The sequence below is a fragment of the Cervus canadensis genome, chromosome 33, assembly GCF_019320065.1.
Source record: "Cervus canadensis isolate Bull #8, Minnesota chromosome 33, ASM1932006v1, whole genome shotgun sequence".
In the NCBI taxonomy this organism is placed as follows: Eukaryota; Metazoa; Chordata; class Mammalia; order Artiodactyla; family Cervidae; genus Cervus; species Cervus canadensis.
Window position 1 is genome coordinate 28,092,605 of NC_057418.1, and position 24,490 is coordinate 28,117,094.

The 24,490-nt window shown below is 40.4% G+C and overlaps 1 pseudogene across 1 annotated transcript; it reads right to left on the reverse strand.

Moving 5' to 3' along the window:
* Nucleotides 1–5,134: 5,134 nt before the first annotated feature.
* LOC122434134 lies at nt 5,135–6,427 on the reverse strand (annotated as a pseudogene). Its single transcript, XR_006267257.1, has one exon. The product of XR_006267257.1 is annotated as a 60S ribosomal protein L3-like (transcript).
* Between the last annotated feature and the right edge of the window lie 18,063 nt (nt 6,428–24,490).

Below are 24,490 nucleotides of genomic sequence, written 5' to 3' on the forward strand. Positions count from 1 at the left end.
AGTAAGAAAAACAATTGAATTCAGAAGAAAGAAGTGGAGAACATAAGGATGAATAAAGAAATTGGTAAACACATTGTCAAAATTAAATAATGATTTACTGTAAATAATAAAACTGATACTAATTTGAGAGGACTTTAAAAATAAGGTAATACTAATATACCAGTCTAATACTAATTAGTCTAAATATCAATTAGTCTAATACACTAATACATGAACCGTGAACTTCCAGATGTTCAAGCTGGATTGTGAAAGGCCAGAGGAACCAGAGAAAATTGCCAACATCTGTTGCATCAATGAAAAAGAAAGAGATTTCCAGAAAAACATCTACTTCTGCTGTATTCACCACACCAAAGCCTTTGTGTGGATCACAACAAACTGTGGAAAATTCTTCAAGAGGTGGGAATACCAGACCACCTCACCTGCCTCCTGAGAAATCTGTATGCAGGTCAAGAAACAACAGTTAGAACTGGACATGGAACAACAGACTGGTTCCAAATAGGAAAAGGAGTATGTCAAGGCTGTATATTGTCACCCTGCTTATTTAACTTATATGCAGAGTACATCATGCAAAATGCAGGACTGGATGAAGCACAAGCTGGAATCAAGATTGCTAGGAGAAATACCAATAACCTCAGATACACAGATGACACCACCCTTATGGCAGATAGTGAAGAACTAAAGAACCTCTTGATGAAAGTGAAAGAGGAGAGTGCAAAAGTTGGGTTAAAACACAACATTCAGAAAACGAAGATCATGGCATCCAGTCCCATCACTTCATGGCAAATAGATGGGGAAACAATGGAAACAGTGACAGACTTTATTTTCTGGGCTCCAAGATCACTACAGATTGTGACTGCAGCCATGGAATTAAAAGACGCTTGCTCCTTGGAAGAAAAGCTATGACCAAACTAGACAGCATATTAAAAAGCAGAGACATTACTTTGCCAACAAAGGTCCTTCTAGTCAAAGCTATGGTTTTTCCAGGAGTCAGGTATGGATGTGAAATTTGGACTATAAAGAAAGCTGAGCACCGAAGAATTGATGCTTTTGAACTGTGGTGTTAGAGAAGACTCTTGAGAGTCCCTTGGAGTGCAAGGAGATCAAACCAGTCAATCCTAAAGGAGATCAGTCCTGAATATTCACTGGAAAGACTAATGCTGAAGCCAAAGCTCCAATACTTTGACCACCTGATTCGAAGAACTGACTCGTTTGAAAAGACCCTGATGCTGGGAAAGGTTGAAGCTGGGAGGAGAAGGGGACAATAGATGATAAGATGGTTGGATGGCATCACCAACTTGATGGACATGAGTTTGAGCAAGCTCCTGGAGTTGGTGATGAACAGGGAAGTCTGGCATGCTGCATTCCACAGGGTTGCAAAGAGTCAGACATGACTGAGCGACTGAACTGAACTGAATACACCAGTCAACAATTACTCAAAGCACTGTAAAGGAAGATCTGAGTTTAAACAGTCATAAAACCCAGTATTAGTTTGGAGGAGAAGACATATTGATTAACTTTACCTTCTATTAACAATTTCTAAGAATAAACATTAAAAGAATAGAAATAATAACTTTTAAATGAAAAGAAGTAAAAAAGGAAATTTAAAAAAGGGGAACTTGAGATATTGACAATTGAATAAAAGGTGAAAAATGAAGCAGATGGAAAAAAGCAAAAATACAAAATCTAAATAAATTCTAAAATAGAAAATCCAAAAACATAATGTTGAGTGAGACATAACATACATTATATGAATATAAATGTATATGTTAAAACATGAATCAATATAAAATTCTAACGGACAGATTAAAGTGAAAAGTGAAAGTGTTAGTCACTCAGTTGTGTCCAACTCTTTGCAACCCCATGGACTATAATTCTCTTGTCCATGGAGTTTTCCAAGCCAGAATACTGGAGTGGGTAGCCATTCCCTTCTGCAGGGGATCTTCCTGACCCAGGGATTGAACCTGGGTCTCCTGCACTGCAGGTAGGTTCTTTACTGTCTAAGCCAACATGGTGAAGAAAAAAATATGAAAACAAGCATAGGAAAGAACACAAGTTTCAGAATAGTGGCTACCTGTGGAGGGAAAGGGGTGAAACTGGACTGAATATAAGTACAAAGGCTTCAATGTATGTTCACATTCTTTCTCTATACTGTGAAACAGAAAGAAATAAAGGAAGGGAGGGAGGGAAAGATGGAGAGAAAAAGAGAATAAAAGGAGGGAAGGAGGAAAAATGATGAGTCATTCAGCCCAAGGGTAATTCTACACAAATAGGCAACACACAAAAACTGCCCCCTTAACAAATCAAAATGTATAGAGAACATAGCATGAATAAACAGGAAATAAAACTTAGGGAGGTTGATTTGATAACAGTTCATCTTCAGTTACTGGTATTGGCATTAGCGTTCTATGTGCAGAGGTTTCTGAGAGAGAAAATGAATTTCATTTGCAAAAGAAAAGATTGTTATTAGAGTGAATGAATCAGGATTATGTGACTCTAAGGATGTTTCAACCTTTAATAGAGGTTAGTATAGACATTTTAGAAGAGTCTTGTTTCCGTAAAATATTTACATATAAGAATGATTTGACTAATAAAAATCTTTTTGAAGGCAAAATGGTACACTAGATGACTGTTCTCCAACATGTTGGCGTGCAGACATCTGAGTAAAAGAACCGCAAGTGGTAAAAGCCCTCCATGGGATGCCTTCAATTCAGAAAGTCACATACTAAGGAAGTCCCAGCACCCACCAGTGTTTGCACAATTTTGAGGAGAACAGAGGGAAGGGGATGGGGAGGAGGAGGAGAGAGTCCAGGTAAAACTGCATAAACCATTCACCTACTTTTACCTACTTGTTCCCTGTTTCTCACTCAGGCAAAGGGTTGGATGCTAAAAGAGAACTGGAACGAACTTTACAAAAAAATTTTTTTATTGTATTTATTTTTGGTTGTGCTGGGTCTTCATTGCTGTGTGCGGGCTTTCTCTAGTTGTGGCAAGTGAGGGCTCGTCTCTAGTTGTGGTGCGTGTTGGAGGCTGGGCCCTAGAGTGCACAGGCTCTGCAACACATGGGATCTTCCCAGATCAGGGACCGAACCCATATCTCCATTGGCAGGCAAGATTCTTAACCACTGAGCCCCCCGGGAAGATCCTGGAGCAAACTTCTAGTGCAATCGCTTTCTATTGTACATTTCCTCTTCCTACAATTTTCCAGACAGCTGGCCTCCTGAACCTCCGCCAGAGTGCAGAGAAAGTGGGGTCTAATTACATTCCTTCCAACTCAAGCTGGCCGTGGGGACAGTATCAGTGGGAACATTTGCTCATGGGTTTTATTGTTAAGCCTTATGGCAGCTAAAAAGGCAGCCCTGCCCTTTGTCTTTTGTCACAGTGATGGCACAGATTTTCACCCAGACTCAAAGACCACCAGACGGGACAACTTGGAGTGGTCCTGCAGTCCCTCCCGCTTCCCGGGCAGCCCCATGGCTACTTTGAGGACCATCCTGCCACCCATTCTGAGACATCATTTCCCCAACAATTCTCTCTTTTTCATTGAGGTATAATTTATATATTACAAAATACACACGTTTTAACTTAATTCTATTAACTTTGATAAAACTATACTCCCATCCCCATCAGGATACAGCATAAAATCACTTTTAAAGGAAAATTATTTTCTGGTGGACCCAATAGCAATGAAACACAATGGCTTCTATTTCTAAATCTTATACTTTCAATTTTAGAAACAGTCTCCAAGACTTGAAGATAATGAGCTACAGAGTAGTAAATAGTACATTTTGCCCCATCTGTAAGAATAGTTCTATTTTCCATAGTCATTTAGATAAGAAACAGAAATGCTATAAATCACTGCAAAGTGACTTGTGCTTTAAAATACAAATCTTAACATTTGTGTGCTGAAAAGTGATTAATCATACTTTATTTTCTTTTCATATTTTCTTATATTGCCACATGAATAAGCTGATATACCTTATCTTCTTTCCTATCTGAGAAAATCTGGATTAACAGTCCAGACTGAATTCCATGCTAGCAACGGGGGTACGGAGCTACAAATGGTTCTCTTTAAGTCAAGGAAAATAACAACAAGTATGGGAACCCCTTACTCTGAAGTTTCTCTCTTTGGGTTTAAACCTCTCTTCACAGGCTTTTTTCAAGTCTTTGAAGCATTATTAAACGATCCTACTATTGATTTTCCGTGACTCAGTCCTGGTGAAAATGGAGTGACTTGGACCACTAATGACTAAGGTTCACTCATCGTCTGAAGGACAGTCACAAAGCCTGGAGTTCATTCCTATAAGCATCCTTATAACTTAGATTTCGACTCCTGGAAATAGGACAGGTGGGAAATAGGACAGAATTCAACTCATCTCTCTTACTTAAATATAGCACTGCTGCTATTTCTGTTAACTTATCTTGGGGAATTTTGTTAAGTATTGGTATATTTTGCTATTCAGCATGAAGTTGTATGCCTCATTTCTACGTTTGAAATCCAAATTTCCAAGTAATCACTTTTAGGAAAACACTCCTCTATTTTCAGCTTCATTCTCCATGGACCATTTATTTGTGATGCCGAGCCATTGAGTAACTTGAAGTTACAGTAAGAATTTGTCATGCCAGTTTCCGTCTTAAAAAGGAAGGCTTTTAAGACAAACAAACCAATTTTTGTTAAATGGATAAAAGAAATGAACAAACATTTCACATAAGAGTGAGAAAAGAATGGTCTCATAAGTTCAACCTTGTAAATAATCGGAAAAATGCAAATTAAAACCACAGTGAGACACCACTTCAGTACCCCATCAGATTAGCAAAAATTTGTAGTCTGACAATACCAAGTGTTGATGATGATAAAAAACTATAGAAACTCTCATACAAACTGGTGAGCCTAAGCACATTATAATTTATATTATGTGGGTATTAAATGGTTATATGTCATGTGACTATGTTAGGTGATATTAAATTACTGTTAATTTTCTTAAGTGTTAATTCTGAAGTATTTGGGACTGAAATGTCAAGATGTCTACAACTTTATAAAATGGTTCAGCATAAAGAATGTGGAGAGAAGGAAAGAGAGAAAACAAGTGTGATTAAATGCCTTTTTATTTATTTATTTATTTATTTTTTTTTTTTCCACTGGAAAATAATTTTATTGAGATTCTACCAGCTGTACAATCTGTTCTATTAGGCCCCTTCTTCCTTGGCAATTCGGTCCTTCTTAAGTGGTCCCATAAAGGCTTTCTTCTCCTCCACAGTCTGGAAGCGACCGTGACCAAATTTGGAAGTGGTGTCAATAAATTTGAGGTCAATCTTCTCCAGGGCCCGGCGTTTGGTCTGCACCAGCAAGGACTTGCGCAGAGTGAGCACTCGCTTCTTGGTTCCCACCACACAGCCTTTGAGCATGACGAAGTCATTGGTCACCTCACCGTAGTGGACAAAGCCGCCCAGAGGGTTGATGCTCTTGTCAGACAGATCGTAATCAGTAGAGGCATTGTTCTTGATCAGTTTGCCGTCCTTGATGAGGTAGCCCTGACCAATCTTGTAGATCTTCTTGTTGATCTCAGTGCGGTGATGGTAGCCTTTTTGCCCAGCCCGAGCCACAGAGAAGGCCACCCGGGCGGGATGCCAAGCCCCAATACAGGCAACCCTGCGCAGCCCTCGGTGGGTCTTACGGGGTAGCTTCTTGGTGTGCCAACGGCTGGTGACCCCTTTGTAGCCTTTGCCCTTGGTCACCCCAATGACATCAATCATCTCATCCTGGCCAAATACTTGGTTGACAGGGACCTGCTGCTCAAGCCTCTCGCGGGCCCAGTCCAGTTTCTCAGCCACAGTGCCTCCGTTCACCTGGATCTCCATGAGGTGGGCCTTCTTCTGGCGCAGAGGAAGCAGGCGCATCTGGGTGTGGGCAATGACACGGATGACCTGACAATACTTCTTCATGCTGCTGAAGTCCCTCTCCAGTTGCTTCTTGCCATCTACGTCCTGCCACTTCTTGCAGTATTTGGTGAAGGCCTTCTTCTTAGATTTATGCCAGTTCTTGTAGAAGCGTCTTTAGCACTCGTCGCTGATATGCTCAGCAAAGATGGTCTTAAAGGTCCGGAGGCCTCGGGGTGTTTCCACGTAGCCCACGATGCCCACAATCACCATGGGCGGAGTCTCCACGATGGTCACAGCCTCCACAACTTCCTTCTTGTTCACCTTGGACCCTGGCCTATCGACCTCCCTCACAATGTGGGTCATGCCAGCCTTGTAGCCGAGGAAGGCGGTGAGGTGCACGGGCTTGGAAGAGTCATCCTTGGGGAAGCTCTTCACCTTCCCGCGGTGCCGCGGTGCCGCGGTGCCGGCTGCTGCGCTTCCGAGGCAGGAAGCCCAGGGACCCGTGCCTGGGAGCGGAGAACTTTCTGTGAGACATCCTGCCGTCGGAAGCTGCCGGTAGAGGATTTATTTATTTTTTATTAAATGCCTTTTTAAAAGTAGGGGGCAAACTGTGGGGGCAGAATCTGTAAGTCTGAATTGTGACCTGGCCATTGATTGATTGTAATCTGGGTAATTAAGCTCTCTCTACCTCAGTTATCTGAAATGGGAGCCATGGTGGTATGTACTCAATAGACCTGTGAGCATTAAATGAGGTAATTCATGTAAAGTACTTAGAGCAGTTGCTGCTTTGTCATAAGCCTTCAGTGAATGTTATTACCTCTGTTGGCTTCATTCTGCAGTTGATGTCACCTGAGATTCAGAAAAATGATGTAACTCGTTCATTCCCAAAACTGCTACTGGTGGTTGGAGCCGGAAGAGCTGGAACTGTCGTGTCAGGGAGCTCTTCCGCAAGTCAACAGCAACACACGCAGCAGCCCTCTTTACAACAGCAAAAACCTGACACACCCAAGTGCCCATCCACTGGAGAACGGATCGCTCAGCGGTGTTACACTTCTATACCAGATCCCTATACGGCCAAGGAAAGGAATAAGACAAGTTAACGTGAAAGTGAAAGTCGCTCAGTTGTGTCCAATTCTTTGCCCCCCATGGACTATACAGTCCATGGGATTCTCCAGGCCAGAATACTGGAGTTGGTAGCCTTTCCCTTCTCCAGGGGATCTTCCCAACCCAGGGATCAAACCCCAGGGTCCCGCATTACAGGCAGATTCTTTACCAGCTGAGCTACAAGGGAAGAGTATCAAAAAATTGAAATAAAAGTTGTTATTTTATCCTTAAAGGTTTTAGCTGCTCGAGTATTTTATCCTTAAAGGTTTTAGCTGCTCGAGTATTTTATCCTTAAAGGTTTTAGCTGCTCGAGCAACAAAAGGACTGATCAAGCCACTGAAACTACCATGAAAAAGATAAGTAAAAAAATTGTTTTGGTTCATAAACACTTTGTACTTCATCACAGCATTTTCTGTAAGAGTGAGAAATTACTATCTAAATGTTTAACAGATGAGTAGTTATATAAACCAAAGAATTATTCCTACAGTGAACTAATTTGCAGCCATTAAAGTTGTGTCTTTAAATGAATATTTAGTGATATGGTAGAATGCCCACTATATAATGTTGAATTTAAAAATATAGAATCTCCAAACATTAAATATAAATATATAATTGACCTTTGAACAACTCAGGGGTTAGGGGACATGACCACACCCTGGCCCTCCTGCAGTTGAAAATCCATATAATTTTATACTTGGTCCTCTGTATTCTCAATTCCATATCCATGGATTCAACCAACCACTGATCGAGTAGCACTGTAGTATTTATTGAAAAAAAGAAAAATCACATGTAAGTGGACACATGCAGTTCAAACTCATGTTTTACAAGGGTCAACTGCATACACATATATATTTGTATGTGTACATGTATACCCATATTTATTACATGTGTATATTCCTATACCATATAATGTACTTATATACATTCACATAGGATACATAAAAATACATATATCTCACAGAAGAAAGAACTTGGAAGATTATGGTGGTGGTGATGGTGTAGTCACTAAGTTGTGTCCGACTCTTGCGACCCCATGGGCTGTAGCCTGCCAGGCTTCTGTGACCATGGGATTCTCCAGGCAAGAATACTGGTGTGGATTGCCATTTCCTTCTCCAGGGGATCTTCCCGACCGAGGAATTGAACCCGGGTCTCCTGCATTGCAGGCAGATTCTTTACCAACTGAGTTATGAGGGAAGCCTGGAAGATCACACGCAAAAACAAATTTTTTAAAGTTAAAAGTGAGTTTCTTTGGATGGAGAGATGGGAATGACTTTTCCTTTTTATTCTCATCGGTAATTTGGATTTTCTTTTATTTGTACAGTGAAAATGTAAAACTGGTGACTCTCGAGAGTAAGTAGGCAGGGTCTAATTAAGTCATGGATTGTGTACCTAGAATCCTAACACATTTCCTGTCCTGGGTGAAATTCTTTACACGTATCTGTAAGAAACATCTATGAGAAGGTCCACGGCAGCATTGTTTACAACAGGGAAAAGTAGGAACCACCACCATCTCTCAACAGAAGCACATCCATCCAGACAGTGGATATCTAGGCAGCAGTTAAGAGGAAGGAAGCAGAGCTACTGCAATCGAGGTTATCACAACAGGGCTTCCCAGGTGGCTCAGTAGTAAGGAACCTGCCTGCCAATGCAAGAGATGTGGGTTCAATCCCTGGGTGGGGAAGATCCCCTGGAGAAGGAAATGGCAACCCACTCCAGTATTCTTGCCTGGGAAATTCCATGGACAGAGGAGCCTGAAGGGTTTACAGTCCATGGTATGGTGAAGAGTCAGACACAACTCAGCAACTAAAAACAACAACAATCAATACATACGTAGCAAAAATATTTTTAATGTGTGACCATGATAAAAATCAATCCCTAAGAGGGATGTGAGGAAAGATAATGAGATTAGGAAGGGGACATATGGTGTGGTGGGGGCTTCAATGACACCTGAAAAGCTTTATCTCTTGGGTCTAGTAGTACATGTTTGTTATATATTAATAATTCTCTGTGGGTCTTTTGGTGTGCCTGAAATGTTTTCACAATAAAACTTATATAATGAAATAAAAATTCAAAGTCAAGTGTATCTCTAGAAATTCATTTTCATTTCTAGAAGGTGTAATCATGAACTTCTGGACTAAAAATATTTTTACATCTTCATTTTTGGCATAAACAACAATTCCAAACAAGAATAATTATTTTTGCAAAAATAGAAATGACTTTAAATATAGTATATTTGATTACAATTACTACCCAATTTTGTTCAAAACTCAAACTATCTTCACAGGGGAACAAAGTTAATACATTTGACACCCTCTCTAAAAAAAATGCCATATTTAAAAGAGGGAGTTTAAAGAAAGGCATTGAATCTGGAAAAATTAGTAGTTCTTCTATTCTTTCCATATATTCTAAATGTAGGGGGGAATCTATGCTGGGAGCACCCCATGGGTGTCGAAGCTGTGCTTCCAGCCTTGGCATGGCCGGTGATCCCAATCCTGGCTGACTTGGCACGAGGCAGAATTACACATTTGCACATGGTTAAACAGTTTCGTGAGTGAAATAGATTTAAACTAGCTTTCAAAGAAGGAAAAGAAAACATTCGATGCATTCCACATTTTCCCTAAAGTATACTGTACCTTCAAGTCATGCTGCATTTTGCATTCCTCAGAGCCCCCCAAAACTATTTAAATTGTGCACATAAATCATTCTATCCCCTGTGAAATATAGCTGTCTCCTCCAGGAGAAGTAAGGGGCGCCCTGTCCCAAGTGGCTACACCCGCGGGGGTGAGGAGCCCAGCTCAAAGAGAATCAAAGGCAGGTGAGGTGAAGGGACACGCATTCCGCCTTGAACGCAGAATGGCGAGGTTGGGGGACGTTCTCATGGTTTCTGTGCCCCATCCACCACAGACTTTGGGCTAAAAGCCCATGTTTTTAAAGCTGGTAAATTCTGCCTCCTGATGACACGCGTCTCAGCCATGCCAGTAGGTGGGAAGTGGAGGGTTACAAGGGCAGAAAAGATCATCCAAAAAGAGGACGGAAGAGAGAAACTCAGAACCAAGCTGGAAAAGGTGCCGACCATCTTAAATTAACAATGATATAAATGGGGGGTGGGGGTGGGGGTATTCTCCCAGCAAAGAGGCTTTCCTTTCACCAAAGAATCCACCGCGCGGTGCCTGTAACTCGCCGACGCGTCGTGATTGACAGCGATTCTGTTTACACACCACCCGCGCTCTGGGAACCGCGGTCCAGCGTTCACAAGCTGGTGCCTGCGTTCTGTTCTAGACGCTTCCTCTGGGAAGGAGCGGCCTGCGCGGGGCGAGGCGGGGCGCCCGGGCCTTCCCACCCGGCCCCCACTCGCTGGGGAGGAGGGAAACCGGTTCTCGCGCCAGCCTACCCGGGATCTGGCAGAGGAGGGCCAGGCGGGGCTCGCAGGAGGCTGTGAAAACACCAGGCATCTGGCTGGCACGTCCCAGGGCCTCCCTCCCAGCGCCCCGACTCCTCTGCCTGCATTACTGATGAGGGCCTCTGAGAACAGGCGAGCTCGGGCCCCAGCCCTGCCCCACACCCAGCACGCGCGCGCACACACACACACACACACACACACGCATCCAGGGCGCAGGTAGGCGTCGCCAGTAGCTGCCCCTCTTTCCTGGAGGTGCTTAGTAGCCGAATTGATTGGTGCTCCAGGCCCTCCCTGAAGAGGGGATAAGAATTTGGCATCTAGAAAGCCCTGGAAGCTTCAACTTCCCAGGCCGAGGGAGGGAAGTCCACCTCGCCTTCGGTTGGCCCCAAATCGCTCCTTCCTTCCGGGGCCTGGCTTTTCCTGTAACTAAAAGGGCTACGTCCCACATGAACCACCACTCAGCTGCTTTCCGTGGAGTAACGGTGGGCTCTTGGGTTCAGAGTCGAGTTCATTCCCCTCTCAGGACATGGCCCCATGCTAGGCCCCTGCACGAAAATCAGCTCACCTTGTCCTCACAAGGTTATGGGATTGTTATTCACGTCTGTCTAGGAAGGAAAGGGGAAAGGGTTTCGTAGGTCCTGCCATTTGTGTCAAAGTACAGACTAGCTCAGACTTGCCGGCCTAGCTTTTTAAAACTGCCGAGTTTCAACACTACAGAACCTGGACGTGACTTCAGCCTTGACCTAGCGTTTTTCCCTCCAGCCATTTCTCTCGCGCTGTCTTCCTGTCCTCCGCCGCCGCCTTTCCTCGGCCTTTTTCTTTCTGCTCCCTTCCTCCGTGCACTTTTTTTTTTTTTCCTAGACGCGGGGTGGCCGAGAGCCGGGGATGAAAGGGCGGCCCGCGGGGAAGTCCTGTCCCATCAGGAAAAGATGCGGGCAGAGCCGGGGACTTCTGCTCCGGCTGCCAAGTTAATCTGGTACGAGAACCAGCCGGGTCGGGTCTGGACACGCTTTTCTGTTCTGCAGCTCAGAGAGGTGTGGTGGTGGGGTTTGTTTTTTTTTTTTTTTGTCACTTTAACTTCAGTGATCTTCAGTGCCCCTGAAGGCAAGCAGCACACCTGAATCATAAAGCTTCAGATGAGTCGAGTTCAAAGTTTTATTTCCCGCTTTTAAAGCCCTCAATAAATTAGGCCAAAGGTAGATTGGAATCCAGCCTCCTGCCCGGCCGTTCCTCTGGGATTATTAAGGTTGGCTAAGCAATCTGCTCTTGAGAAACCAGGTGTAACGAGACCTGGGCGGAGAGATCTGGGGGGTGTTTGTGGAACTTTCTCTCTCTCTGTGGCCGATGCCGGAGTCTTTCTGGAGCAGTCCCGCGGGCGGGCCGCCAAGGCTCTGTCGTGTAGTCCTGGCGGACACACGGGTGAGGGGGTCACTGAATCCAGGGCTGCAGGCCCAGGACACCTCTACGCCCTCCGCCCGCTTACCTTCAGCCTCATCACCTTTAGAAGCCCCGTTTGCTTATATTCAAAAAGTAATGCCTCAGAGCTCTGCCACCAACTTGAATCGGGCTGTTAGGATTAAAGGGATGTAATATAGTAAAAATGAACTTTGTGCACAAAGCTAAGTTGATCCTAAAGAAAGCAATTAATTCTCTCTGTTCTCTGTTTCCCTTATCTTTATATGGAATCTTTTTTTTTTTTTTTTAAGTCCTCGCTCTCTAATGTTTTACACTGCCAGCCAAATAGTTGGTTCTTTCTAAGACTCTTAAAAATTATAGTGTCAGGGCTAGTCAGCAATTCTGGTTTGTTTGTTTTTTTTTCTTCCCCCTCTGAGCATGTGTATCTGCAAACCTCCTGCTATAGCAACTAAACGTGCTTTTTGAAACCAAGCTGCAGAGATGCCATTTGCTCTAATTTTCCAGGTTGTGCTGCTTCCCCAGGGAGAGCTCAGAGACCCTGGGACACGTGTGTGTGTGTTAAGAAGGGACAGGAAGTCAGAGCAGCACAAAGAAGATGGCATGAGGTGGCTTCATTCCAAACCTCTGCAGTGCCCCGCTCAATCAGACCAAAATCCTGTTCTGGAAGATCCACCCACTCAAATCCGGTTCCCAACAAAACAACTGACAAAAGTAGGTGGGAGTGGGAAGTGTGGAAGGATCAGCCCCCTATGGAACGGGCTTGCTGAGCTTACCAATGCCTTCCTTTTGAACAGAGTGGAACTCAGAAAAAAGAGGCTCTCTCGCATGAAGAAAACAAAAGAGAAAGCAAAGTGCTTATCAAAGATAAAGGAAATCTTTTTCACTCTGCTTTGTACTGTGATCTAAACCTACTGGAAGTCAGAGCCAAAAGAGCTGCAAACTCAAATTGACAAGAATATCATGCTGTCATCTCCATGGGGTTTGAAAAAAGTTGAGAAATGACTTCATTCCTCACGACCCTCCAGGACATTCTCAAATGATCTTCGTGGTGGTACCAGCTGTTTCTGTACCTCCAGTTATTTACCAGAGGGTGTTCTGCATAGAGAAAAGGGACACCTTTCTACTTTATTCCAATATAGTGGTCATTTTTATGGCCCTTTATCTCAGTGGTCCCCAAAGCATTTTACAGAGGAATCTAAATCTATCTATTATTAAGGGGAAAAATACAGATTTTTAGGGAACTGAAATGAGAAAACCCTTTGGCTGGAACAACTTATCCTTTATTTCACAAGGCTCTCCATAACATGGAACCTATCTGAGTGGCAAATAGATTCAAAGTCATAGAGAAAATGACCCAAAGATTACATTTTGTTTTTACTCTTCCATTAGGTTCTTTGAGTCAGTTTAGAAAGTGAATAATATTCAAAGTGGGGTAGTCTTTCACTTACACCTTTACAAATCAACATTGACACATGTCCTTAAATAAAATTAAAAACCAACTCCTAATCATTTAAACCATGGTGCAAAAAAAAAAAAAAAAGCATTTGTTATAACCAGCAGACCAAAGGGCCATTCACAGAGTAAGAGGTAGATGAATTAGACTGAAGGGGAAGAATGGGGATTAATCTAAATTACTGATTGTTCCTTTCCTCAAAATTCTCTTTTGGTAAAGATTAAATTGCACCAAATATCAATCAATTTTTTTTATGATAAGACTATCAAGCTTGTTTCATTAAACACTCTCCCATCTCTTAGAGCTATCTAAACAGGATTTTCCCATTTAGGCCCCTATCAATCCAGAGTTATGAATATGCTGTAACTTGGGAGATCCTTGTATCAAATATTAATATTTGTATAGTTATTAAAGTATTTGATGATTTGTACAGGGACTCTCAAATTAAATATAGCATGTCATTTATAGTCTTTTCAAAGACTATAAATGGAAAATTATTTTCTAACCTTTGGTCTTTGCTGGAGCAACTTGCAGGATGATTTACATTTTAAGCGGTATATATAATAATGAAACACTTTTAAAAAGTACAGCATTTAAGCAAAATCTTTTACATTATATAGTGCAGTCATTTTTCAGACTGCATTTATCCAAGGACTCTTTTCCAAAAAAATTAAATAGAAGCCAAATAAATAAAACAAGCCAAATAAATCAAACAGATAAAAAACAGTGTTGGGGAGAGTGGGCAGTGGGGAAACAGGTTTTAGTATTGATATTTTTAACCTTTTCAAGGGCTACAGAAGCACCTTTGAGGAACGTCAGAGTTCTGGGAAGTGTGAAAGCCAGTGTAGTATTGTAAAACTTATTACAAAGAAAAAAATAAAGGGCGTGTTGGAGATGACATACCTCTTCCTTACAACTGTATGTGTGTGTTTGTGAAATCTGACTCATGATATCTGACTACTGTCTTTAGTAGTAGCAAGACTCCTTGCTCTCAGGCTGCAAATTTTGTGGCATTTTATGATAGTGAAAATGGATTCTGTGTTATGAGTTTCAAATTCTTACTTTAAAAAAAAATCCTAACACAAGGTCAGAGGGCATGTTAGGGCAAACTACATGTGACCTCCATTAAATTATATAGATAAATATTTCTACTTTGTAGAATAACAGTAACATCTCAAGAAATAATTGTCAAATTATGATTAGGACTTTAGAGACTATTTCACCCCAAGATTCTGATCATTTTTTCAGTTGAAAATACTGGAAGTTGAGGGACCTAAGCACAGTTACAGGAGTAAATTCCAGACAGTAACACAATTATCTTGCCCTGAGTCACATGCTTTTCCCACTCTTCTGGGTGTTGCATTGTGTAAATATCAATATGAGACTTTTACAACTTGAAAATATCAGAATTAACTATTGACTGAAATCAGTTTAATATTTCTGCATTTGTTTAGCCTAATCCAGTCTGGTTCACGTTCAGTCACAGGCAAGAAACACAGCTTGTGTTAGATCGAAGATCATGGAAACATCCTTAAGCAACACATGTCTCCTGCAAAAGGATTTCAGAAAGTCATCCAGGGAGACAGAGAATACTAAAATACACAAAACTTCCATGGCTTCCTTGGAAAGCAGAGGTTGCATAAGCATGTTATGGAGACAAATTAGGAGGTTGAGGTTGGAAGGCTGAACTTTGGTTCTGAAGAGTCTGGTCCTTTCTCCTCCACTGAGAGCTTCTTTCACACCTAACTCCTTGAGCAGAAAGTGGGGAAAGACTGATCCAGAGACTGACCTCCTCTCATAAACCCAGAGCAAGAAATTTGGGGCTGGATGCAAAGGTCTGTGATTCTTGATGTATGTCTTGTGTGTGTACTATCAAAATAAGGGAGGTTTGGGTGGTTTTTAACTAGTCTGGGGTATGTGTGCATATGCCACATATATTTTCAAAATTATGTTAATTGGATATTTTATTTATAAGTCACATTTCTTTAAACATACCGTTCTGCTCCAGGCTAAGTCAGAATTGTTTGTTTAGGTTCCTTTTGAGCTTTCAAGAGAAATAGTAGAGAAGGATTTGCTATGAACCAAATTAATACTTTGGATTCCATTCTTGGTTTTTGGCAGCTTTGTTTCTGCCGGGGAATATTAGCTCCTGTAACACTAGCTGTTGTGTGCCTAATTGTATATACAATTATATTACATGCGTTTCAATATTTATAAATGTAAATGCTTTAGAGCGAACAACTACCATAGGCTTCAGTGAGGCAGCCGAACAAGGGGGCCGTCTGTAGGTGAAGTTGTTCAGCCAAGTCTACAGACGGTGAGCTACGATGAGTCTCCAGTTGGGGGCTTGCCTGTTGTTCAGAATGGTTTGGTAAATGAAAGATACTTGTCTTCTCAAAAGCATCTGGGGTACTTAAGGCAATGATAATGTTTGTTATCCAATTTATTCAGATTACATTATCCAAGTTGGCCTTGATTTTTAAATTATATGCTGTGTTCAGCATATAAAGTTTCCTCAGAGTAAAGCTGGAAGGAGAAAGAAAAATGCTTATTGTCTATGATTCACCTGTGCACCCTATTTTACAGGGTTGGTATGAAAAGCAAATAAATTTGAAAATTGTAAGGGATGTTGCAAACTGTAAATGTTGCAAACTATAAATGTTGATGTAGATACTTGTCTGAATTATATTTCAGCACTGAAATCAAGAGAAAAAGTTCAGACGACCACTTCAACCCACTCCAGTAAAAACATACGCAATTAATTGGGCTTTCCTTTAACAGTTTTACTGATGTATAATTTACATACTGTAGAATCCACTCATTGTAAGTAGTAAACAACTTACTTTTAGTAAATGGACACAGTTGTGCAGCCATCACAGAACCCAATTTTAGAACATTTCCATGACCCCAGAAAGTTGCCTCCTGCCAATTAGCAGTTAATCCCTTTCCTTCCTCCCAGCCCCAAGAAATCACTGGTGTGCTTACTGTCTCTGTAAATTTGCCTTTCCTGGATATTTATATAAAGAGAGTCACACAGCTGTTGTCTTTTCCATCTGGCTTCTTTCATTTAGCATACATTTTTGAGATTCTTCCGTATCATAGCATGTATCAGTACTTGGGTCCTTTTTATTGCTGAGTAGAATTCCATTGTATGGGTAAACCATGTTTTGTTTATCCATTCATCAGCTGACCAACATTTGGGTTCTTTCGAGTTCTGGGCTATTATGAAAAATTCCACTATGAACATTCACATATGTATCTTTGGACATATGTTTTCATTTCTCTTGAGTAGTGCATAGGAGTGAATTGTTGTATTTCATGGTAAGTTTATATTTAACTTTTTAGGAAAATGCCAGCCTGTTATCCAAAGTGGCTAAATCATTTTTTTTTCCCATCAGCAATATATGGAGGTTCCAGGTTCTCCACATTCTTGTCAGCACTTTATATTGTCTGTCTGTCTTTTTTTAGTATAGTCATCCTAGCAGATGCGTAATGATTTCTCACTGAAGTTTGGATTTGCATTTCCCTAATGACTAGTGATATTGAACATCTTTTTGTGTGCTTGTTAGACATTACTGTATCTTCCTTGTTGAAATGTCTATTCAAATCTTTTGCCCATTTAAAAAAAAAAACTAGATTGAATGCCTCATTATTGTTTGCCTTATGTTGCTTTTTTTTTTTTACTGTCAATTACCAATTCATTTTACACTCACTTGTGGCTTTTGTATTCTGCTGCCTTCCACTATTCCTAAACTCCTATACTGTTGTTTACCTTTTAGTAAATGCATTTTCTTTCCCCAGACCTGTTTGTTTTTAAATTGAGATGTAATTGATTATGTAACATAATTTTAGTTTCAGATGTACAGCATAATTCAATATGTGTATATATTGCAAAATGATCACCACAGTAAGTTTAGTTAACATCCATTGCCATAAATAGTTATACAATTATTTTTCTTGTGATGAGAACTTTTAAGATTTACTCTCTTAGCAACTTTCAAATATGCAATACAGTATTATTAATTGTAGCCATCATACTATATATTACATCCCCAGGACTGACTTATTTTATAAGTAGAAGTTTGTACCTTTTGACCTCCTTCAATTTCACAGTCCTCACCCCAGCCTCTAGCAACACCAACCTATTCATCATATGAAAGAGCTATTTTTTTTAGAGTCCACATATAAGTGAGATCATATGGTATTTGTCTTTCTCTGACTTATTTCACTTAGCATAATGCCCTCAAAGTCCATCCATGTTATCACAAATGGCAGGAGTTCCTTTTTATGGCTGAATAGTACTCCATTGCATCATAACATATACCACATTTTCTTTATTCATCCATCAATAGACACTTTCTCCAAACTTGATTTCTAAATTACCTCAAGAAGATGAGCACTTGCACTTTCTGGACTTTATGTTTTACAAACTAGGCTTAGCAATATTAAATTATCACATAAATGATAAAAAGCTCATCATCTTTATGGTAATACTTTCAACACACCTGGTATCATAATTTAGTAAATTGAATTGAATTTTGTTTCTTTATTACTTATTTTGTACATCAGAGTTTTCCGTTTTAAAACCCATTTTTGAGAGGAAGGAATACTTCAGAGTATAAAGTTGGACGAACAAATTTAATTATAATGAAAAATTAAAAGATTCTGAGGAAATATTAATATTTTGTGGTAATTAATACATTTAAATAAAATTAAATATTTAGGTATTTTTTTCTGCAAATGTCCTTAAGTCCCTTAACAAAAATAGCAAAACACAAAACATAATTAACAAATAGTCAGTGCTCTCAAGTGTATCTACAAGTGAGTAGAAAGTGAGTAGAAAGCAAACAAATACCTAACTATCATCAGTACTCTGGACCCAAAATAAAAGATTTCAAATTATCAATATAGATTTACTTATGTATAAGCCTGAGTGTAAAACAAAAACAACTTTCCGTATAACTGGTAAATAATAGGGGGAAAAAAAAACTTTTGAGCCTTGCCTGGAAGGATGCCAAAGATATACACTTGAGAATATTTTAAGGTAATTAGCATTTTTGTCTCTGTGTCAGTAAAAATAGGCTTTTGCCTGCTACTAATTTTCTTTGGGTTAGGGAGACCATTGTATGAATGAAGGGCTGTTAAAGGCCATTTATATTGTGCAAACAGAGGCACAAATTAGAGAGGGCATGTTAATAAGGAGAGGGGGCTTATGAGTGCTCAATTATGAGCCCAGAACCTGTTTCTATTTTAGGGGGATAGAAAACACATCAATCTTGCTTTTAGAATATTTTCAATTAAAATGAACAGCACATGGCCCTCTAAGAAACAGCAAAGGCCGCAGCCATGTGGGTTTTGAATAATTCTTACAAACCGTCTTAGTATCAAAACTGAATACATATAATGGGCTGAAATATAATTTGGGATCCCAGAAGACCGAAGTCCCAGAGCTGCATAAGAAATTCTAAAGGAAGAGAAGTGTAAAACAGGACCATCTGTTTCACTCTTTAGCATACAACCTTTGGAGTAGAATATTTGGAGGAGGATGCTGTTTAAAACCTGAATGGGGATGAAGTATAGAGCCTGCACTCCTGACATGTCATTAACCTCTCTCCTAAGTGTAATCAACAGCGTCTGCAAGCCTAGTTCCCCGTGTGAAAAGCAGAGGTTCACTTCTCCCTCCACCAAGACAATAGTGAGTAGATTACTCTCCGGGCCTAGGCAGTACCTCCTGCCTGACTGGGGGTGCAGAGGGAGGCGTCCACTCTGCACAGGCAAGTGTTTGGGGAACCTAATTACGATTTGCATGTGCAACTATATGTATTAGCGGCCTATCCAGTTTGCCCCATTTCAGCCACTACTTCCAATCGCATAAAAATGTGTGATTTTATATGTACTTAAGAAAACACTTCAAGATGCCCCCAAAGCTGCCTTTTCCCCTATATAAAATACCTATTTTAGAATTATAGCTAACAGGTAACCAGCATTCACATAGTGTTCATGGAGTGGAAAACCACTAAATAAAGCAGCAAAGGGTGACAAGAAGGAGCGCCTTTGGTCTCAAAGCAGAAAAGCCATCACCCCCCAAGACTATTCAGTAAGCCCAGTGCTGAACTTCTGCAAACCATGATTGTATTGGATTTTGGGCCTTTCTTTTTCAGGTGGCGCTAGTTCTCTCTTGAAATCTTTGTAACTATTAAGGCTGAAGTGCCATTTAAAGAAAAAGAAAGGCAAAGAAATGAGCTAAAGGAAGCCATGGTGAGTCGTTTGTCAATGTATCCTTTCTTGAGCTCATGGGGGAATCAGGCTTCACGGTGGTGGGATCACAGGCTTTATTTTGAATTTGTCTGTTATAACCTTAAAGCTTTCTTCAAGGGAGATACATAGGGTTCATGCCTGATATACAGTGTCTGTTGCTATGGAAAGGTTTGTGCTTAACCATATTACAGTGTTCTGTTAGGAGCAGGGAAATCGGGGTATCAGTTCATCTCTTTTTAAAACCATACCTTTTATGGGATAAAACAAAATAAAACAAAAATGTGTACAGCACATACTTCTGACATTGGAAAACAATTTTAAGGGCCTTTTTGTATTGTGTGTATCAAGAAGTTATTCTGCATCCTAAGATTCACAATAGCCTCTTACTATAGAAGTTAGTAATAAGTAATGTCATACATGGCAATTACTCAGAGAATATTAGCTAATCTCCTCTGATGTGTTCATCTCTAAATTCATTTCCTTGTGACATTTCTCATTTCTACCTGAATACCTGCTGTTGGCTCCACAAGACAGCTTCTCCTTTTGGCAGGTTGTCTAGTGCTCCATTCGGAGTAAACAATTTCAGCGCTGTAAGATGGTACAGTGAGTGTTCACTGACCCTGAGTCCTCTTCAAAATGGAAAAGTGGAGGCTGTCCTACCATTGAAGTCTTGGCTTTTCTGGGAAAATGAACCATTTCTTAATCCAGGAATGTTCAGCTTTTACATCTTTGTATCAAAGGTGGCAACGTATTGTTTGTTTCGTGTTTTAAGAGGAATATACTGTATGGTGCTAACTCCTACCCTTGTAGGAACACTTACTGGTTCAGAGCGTGGAGCCTGGAGTCGGACCACCAGGATGTGCATACGGCCACACCATGTGTAGCCTGTGTGATCCTGGGCAGGCTCCTGAACCTCTCTTTCCTGTTTCCACATCTATGGCACCGGGTTAATAATAGCATCTATTTCATGGAGTTGAAGTGGAACTAAATGAGATAGTTCTGGTAAAGCCCTGAAAATAGTGCCCGGCACATAGTAGGTATGCAGTAAGTGTTTGTTTATTATGCTGTTGAATGTCTTCATCATCCTGCAATTTTTAATCTTTATTTTCCCATGAATATGCAACCACTTCCCTTAATTCAAAAGAATTTTAAATGGTAGAATCTGGAGCAGGGTGGCAGGATGTTTGAAAAACATGGGGATTGGTGGGGGAGGCTTTGCTGTTTCCCCAAAATAATACTGAGGGTATAATTGAAGGCTTCCCCATACCTGTAAGGACCACTTTGCCTTTTAGTCTGCAATAACGATGATTCCCGCTTTGCCCATTGTCCTGCTGAAAGCTCCTTTTTGGGTCCAGATAATATAAATGTAAAAACAGTTTGTCTAGAGGTATATGTGTTACATGTGCACACTCAGTCGTGTCCAACTCTGCAACCCTATAAAATGTAGCCCTCCAGACTCCTCTGTCCATAGAACTTTATAGTCAAGAATACTGGAGTCGGTTGCCATTTACCCCTCTAGGGGATCTTCCCAACCCAGAGATGGAACCCATGTCTGTTGTGTCTCCTGCATTGTAGGCAGATTCTTTACCACTTGAGCCATCAGGGAAGCCCATACGTGTTACATATATCCTTAAAATTTGTTCACATCACCGCTTTATTAACCATCTTTATATGTTATTAAAGGTAGAAAGAGGTTTAAAATAACTTTGATAATTTAACCCAGTATATGCAAGGTTTTACCAGTATCCCAAGTAGAATAAATGTAGATATATAGAAAAAAACCAAAGCGCTCATTTTGTGCCTATTCAAACTGATGCCTAAGCTTTCAGCCCAGACCTGGAATTCATTGTCAGTATTTGGCATTTATCCACAACCAGCAGAACCACTATTAGTCGGCCTGTTTTCTTTTCTCAGAACATAATTTGGTACTGTCAAGTCAGTCGAGCTACAACTGAATGGAATGTTTTTTCTTTAAAGTTCTTCTTTTTTTTGCACTTTGTTTATATGCTATCTCTAGTGAGGTCAGATCCCCCTATAAATATTATCTAATTTATTCTCATAACATCTCTAAGAGATAGGGTGCATTTGTCTTTATTATTAGCATCTGGAGAGTCACACTCACTTTGTTGGGAATCACCAGGAATAAATCTCATGTAGACACTAATGGAAAATATAATAGGAGATAAATATAGGTATGACTGCAAATGAAGATATTTTCCCACCTTTAAAATCTGTTGACTAAAAAGATAAAAAGTGGAACAACTTATGATGATTGAATAGTAATAAAAAGCAGCATTTAATCTAAATCTCTCCTTCCCATGATTACCACATGCTAAATATTACTCAATACTAGAGAGTCTGCTGATGAGCTCTGTAAATGTTTTCCAATAAAATTAAATAGATTAGATTTGGAAAGTGAATGTTAATGTTTCTAAGGCTTTACAAGAGTCTTCTTTTAAAACTTCCCTGAAAAATCCAGTTTAGGACTGCGTCACAGCACCATCAGCCTGAGCAGTTGTTATTTCCATGAGGACACGCTAGGCAGAGGCAACCAACATGTTCGAGAACTTCTTGTCATCTGTGATCCAATGTTGTTAATTCTCTTCGTGTATTTTGCCCACTGCTTTGTTTTGGTTGTCAAAGTATGTTACTGAGACAAGACTAAGATCATCCCACTCTTGACAGCCTGAGATTGAGCTGGCATGATGCACCATGAGGTGAGTCTAATTGCTGTTAATATTGGAAGGATGAATAATCCTATTAAAAAGAAGAACAGTTACAAAAAAGTAAATAAGGGGAGGCAAGTCTAGATTACATGAAAGAAGGACAGCTTGATGAGGGGGAACCCATTAACCTGAATGGAAACAGTTCTTTGCTTTCAATTCAGCAGGCGTGAGCCAGACCGCATTCATACTAAATCGAAATGGAAACAATTTTTCTGATTCATTTATAGACTTAAATACTAGGTTTCCTTATATGTGGAAAAAGAGACCCCCACTGTGATTCCAAATTGTTAATAGAAGACAAAATGCCATGTTAGGTAGGTTTATGGGAAACCTTCATCTTGTAACTTAGGTATTATTAATGAGTTGAAAGAGGTGACTATTAGGTGGAGAGGGCAATACTTTACATCAGTTTGCTTTCCAGACACGATATGCATTTGCATCACCTGGGATCTCGATCAAGTGCAGATTCTGACTCAGCAGCTCTGGGATAGGGCCCAAGATGCTGCATTGGAGAGGCTCCCAGGGGGCTGCCATGGAGCACAATAGGACCACTCTCGCAGAAGTCAGGCTCCAGACAACTATTTAAAAAAGAAATCTGTGCAAGTGCAGTGTGCCTTGCCTTATCATCATTTCAGGAACTTGAGGGCATTGGGATAACAAACCCCAAACCACCAGCTTTGTTAAATGGAGAGAATGAGCCAGCACAGAGCATCAAGGACTCTTTTAAGGACACCTTGAATTGCTGGGAAAGTTGAAGCTATAATGGAACAGTGTGGAAAGGCAGAATGTCTCCTGGTTCCCATTGGAGCTTCACTCGTGACCTCCTCCCAGTCCCTCCTTTCCTGTGGCCATAGTCTTTAGACAGCCACAGAAGTGCTGAAGTAGTCCCTCTGTATGATAGACTTCATACTTGAATTCATGAGGCCTTAGTAAGACAGAGCGTTATGCATCTCTTCCTTCATCTTCCTACAAGACAAGTTGTTAAGGAACTCCGCAGTGGTCTCAAGCATGCACATTTCACCCATGCTGTCTGTGCCCAGGACATGCAGTTTATTGCTGGTTACATACTAGTAAGATCTTCTGACACCCCCAGCACGAAGTCTAGTGTTATGGGCTCTTGAATACATTAATCTTTAAAATTTTTTTTTTACTGACATATAGTTGAATTACAATGTTCTGTTAATTACTGCTTTATAACAAAGTGACTGAGTTATACATATATACATTCTTTTTCATATTATTTTCCATTATGATTTATCACAGGATATTGAATATAGTTCTCTGTGCTCTACAGTAGGATCTTCTTGTTTATCCATTCTTTGTGTACCAGTTTGCATTGACTAGTCCCAAACTCCCGCTTTTATTCATCTCACCTCCCTCCCCCTGGCAATGACCAGTCTATTCTGTACGTCCCGGGTTTTGTTTCTGTTTCACAGACAGGCTCCTTTGTGTCATATTTCAGATTCCACATATAAGTGATATTATATGGTATTTGTCTTTGTGTCTCTGACTTACTTCACTTCGTTTGATAATCTCTAGTGCATCTATGTGCTGCAAATGGCATTGTTTTTTCTTTTTTAATGGCTAAGTAGTATTCCATTGTATACATGTACCACATCCTCTTTATCCAGTGAATGCATTAATCTTAATCAAACCCCAGGTAGCTGAATAAGAGGGAGAACATAGAAATACCTGAATAACTAAGAGTACATTTGAGTCAGGAGAGCTTTAAATGGGGAAAATGTGTTTCAAAAACTTGACTGTATGTTAATTACACTAAATTTTGACTGATCAAAAACTATCATTTATTACTTATCTAGTAAGTATGTAGGGACAGCATAAACCTGAAAAACAGATGGTAGGAAAGCTGATTACAGCCATTATATATGAACAGTATGTGTATGTATTAGTCTGCTCAGGCTGCTATAACAAAATACCATAAACAACAGACATTTAGTCTAAAATCAAGGTGCTACCAACTCAGTTCCTAGTGTGCAGACAGTTACTAATCCCATCATGAGTAACCTCACAGAGTGCTTTTGCATTTGCTTCTATTAGATTCCTAGGGGTCCTGATTCATCACTTCTTCTAACCTCAATTATCTCCTGAAGGCCCCGTCTTCAAATACCATCACATTAGAATAGCGATTCAACATGTAAGTTTGGACGACACATTTCCATTTCAGTCCATAGCGGTGCATTGGACGTTGAAGATATCAGTTACTTTGCAATTATAAGCACAAAGATGCTTGTATTA